The sequence below is a fragment of the Penaeus chinensis genome, chromosome 34, assembly GCF_019202785.1.
Source record: "Penaeus chinensis breed Huanghai No. 1 chromosome 34, ASM1920278v2, whole genome shotgun sequence".
NCBI classification, from domain to species: domain Eukaryota; kingdom Metazoa; phylum Arthropoda; class Malacostraca; order Decapoda; family Penaeidae; genus Penaeus; species Penaeus chinensis.
Window position 1 is genome coordinate 29080535 of NC_061852.1, and position 3371 is coordinate 29083905.

At 39.8% G+C, this 3371-nt stretch overlaps 1 protein-coding gene across 1 annotated transcript in view; it reads right to left on the reverse strand.

Annotated features, from left to right (window-relative positions):
* LOC125043788 (potassium channel subfamily K member 10-like) overlaps positions 1 to 1599 on the reverse strand; it is a 56311-nt gene extending 54712 nt beyond the window's left edge. Inside the window, exon 1 of the mRNA XM_047640084.1 lies at positions 1467 to 1599. The gene's annotated coding sequence lies outside the window, so the exon portion shown is untranslated. The remainder of the gene's footprint in view (positions 1 to 1466) is intronic.
* Positions 1600 to 3371: the final 1772 nt, after the last annotated feature.

Below are 3371 nucleotides of genomic sequence, written 5' to 3' on the forward strand. Positions count from 1 at the left end.
TAACATCAACTATAAAATACCAAGAAAAGCAACGGTAATAGAAACAAAAAATATATCGAAAAATGAGGAATCACAATCATGGTAAGAATAGCATTAACAAACAAATATAATATCAATGCTTTTGTTCTTTATAACTGCCATTACCATCTCTCTCTTCGGTCAATAAGAATCGAAATAACAAAGAAAGAGAGGTCACATAAACGAGAACAAGAGCAATAACAACAAGCATGATAAAGAAAGAAAGAAAGAAAAAAAGCGAGAAAATATCGAAGGTAGCAACCACACCTCGCCACATACATGCATGCCTTCGCTGACACGCATGGAAAACACTTGTGCTCGCCGCTCGATCGATTTGTCTTTTTTTTTTTTGTTCATTTTTTCTCCTGAACACTTTTTTTTTTTACTATATTATTCTATCTTATACGATTTATCTACCTCCCTTCTTCTTTCTTTATCTATGTTTATCATCTTGGAAAAAAATATATATTTATCTCATTCGCTTTTCACTTATAGATTATTATTTTTTTTCTTTTAATCTTATCTTGTTGATCTTCTTCCCTCATCCTCGCCTTCTCTCTCTCTCTCTCTCTCTCTCTCTCTCTCTCTCTCTCTCTCTTTCTATCTCTCTCCTTCTCTCTCTCTCTCTTTTCTATCTCTCTCCTTCTCTCTCTCTCTCTCCCCCTCTCTCTCCCCCCCCTCTCTCTTTCTCTCTCTCTCTCTCTCTCTCTCTCTCTCTCTCTCTCTCTCTCTCTCTCTCTCTCTCTCTCTCTCTCTCTCTCTCTCTCTTATCTCTTTTTCATCTTTCCTCTTAGTCATTCCCTCTTCCCTCTCTTTCCCACACTGAAGACCACAGTGACCTTGAAGAATCATACGCAAAATCGGTTTCCTATAACCAGTATTCACTAAACGTTTATAAGGACTTTATTTGACTCGGAGGCGCGAGTTTGAAGTTACTCTGTGCATATCATTAAACGCTAATCATTGGGAAAATGTGGTATTTAATTCACTTAATGTGGAAGGCAATATTCAATCAATGTTTACATATGTTATCCGTAATATTTAATCAGCACCTATTTATGTCCCGACACATATCGTAAAGAATCTCGCTTTGATTTCCTCTGGGTGCTTAATAATGCACACACACACACACACACACACACACACACACGCACAAAGTCAAACACACACACACACACACACACACACACACACACACACACACACACACACACACACACACACACACACACACACACACACACACACACACACACACACACACACACACGCACATTATGTACATGCATATATGACCTGAAATGGCAGTTCCATTAATTGCAAAGTAATCTCCTTCAGAGGAAAACGCGTAGGTGCGGTCCAGCTAACCTTTCCCGCTTAACCCACACTAACCCAGCTGCCTACACAGCATCCGAAGTCACAACGTTCCCCGCGTGTTCTTCACTCACCTTTTAGTTTTGTCCATTCATAAGGCTCCGTAACGTTTACTTCGTATTCGAAGGTACATAAACACGACGCCGCCGAACACGAGGAAGAGAGCGTAAACGAGGCACAGGAGGAGAGACTGCCGGAGTTCCATCTTCGAGATTAAAAAAAGTCGAAGCTGGAGAAGAGTACTCGATCTTCGCGCGTGTGACTTCCTCTTTTTATTCCAGGTGTGATTTTTTTCCCTCTCGCTTCTCTCCTCAATGAACGGCGAACGTTTGTATGATTCTCTTCACACATGCGAGTAAACTTTTTTTTTTTTTCAACGCTGCGAATCAGTCAAGCAGAAGCGAGCGGAGGGTCAGTTATCATCCCATTCACAGAGTCAGGTTCGTTCACATGGCTGGTGGAGAAACGCGACCGTATGTATGCCACAACCTTAACACACCAACAACTAGCTTCCACACATGCTGAGTCCGGGATTCGGCGAGCGAGAGTTAAAATGCGTTGCCTTTTAGCTACCTCGTCTGATTTATTAGCGCCATAGCTACGCCCTATACAACGGAATTGTGTTATTTTATTAAATGAATCTCATTAGTTGGATTTTATATGTGCATACCAATTAGATATGAAGCATTAACGGTGCCAATGCACTTGGATTCCCCTTAGAATAGAATAGAATAAAAGAATGCCACATTTTAGTTTAGTTATATTTTCCTCTCTCTTGCCATATAATTTGTTTGCTATTGAAAAAACAAAAACTTTTAAATAATCCTCAAAAATCGTGTTATAAAAGTTTGCGTTACTTAATGTGAGTTTAAAGGGAATTACGCGGAAATATAACACGTGATAAAATGGTATTCGGTAACTGTCCTTGTGGGCGGGGCGCCATATCGCGAACGAGGTGACTCGCTCGCCTTGAGGAACCTCAGATTCATTATAGCTTATAATTATTTCTCCCATTTTATATAGGGAATGGGTTGTGCAATAATCCTCGCATTTTGTGCAGTCTGAGCTTTAAAAATCCGATCATTTCTGTAGTTTTTTGTGAGTAGAGAGAAAGAGAGGTGACAAGGAGAGAATTAGATTTCACTTTGGAATGATTTTGCAATGATTGAAGCCAGTGGTCGACTACTAATTGGTACTGTAATTGCAGACCAGGTTATTAATTTCATTGTGGTTGATATTATTTAAAACACCTCTCAACTTTCTACGCAGTATTCCAAAATATGTGAGTGAGTGATAAAACATAGAATAAGGCAGAAGAGAGAGGAAGAGAGGGAGGATAAAAAACGAAGGAAAGATTAGATATAAGGATATGTTATTAAGTGCATCTGACCAATAAGTAAATTACGAAACAATGAAAAGGGACGTTGATTTAACGCCAGAGAATACACTTTTGTAAGTAGAAGTAAATTGAAAAGTCGAGGCAGTAATCCACTGGAAGATTCTAGTGTTGAAAATACTCAGTCAGCTGTGAATAATACAGACTTGAAGCACAACATCAAATTTTCTTGTAATTATGGTAATTCATCTCATCATTTTGCAAAACAAAAGTGTAATTTATATGCATTCCAAAATGTACGCCTAAATCTCTCTCTCTCTCTCTCTCTCTCTCTCTCTCTCTCTCTCTCTCTCTCTCTCTCTCTCTTCTCTTCTCTCTCTCCCCCCCCTCTCTCTCTCTTCCCCCCCCTCTATCTCTCTCTCTCTCTCTTTCTCTCGCTCTCTCTCTCTCTCTCTCTCTCTCTCTCTCTCTCTCTCTCTCTCTCTCTCTCTCTCTCTCTCTCTCTCTCTCTCTCTCTCTCTCTCTCTCTCTCTCTCTCTCTCTCTCTCTCTCTCTCTCCTGCCTTCCCACTTTCTCTCCGATAATATAAATGTCGACTACTTGCAATTCAGTTTCATTCCATTATTATGTGATTTTTTGTGTA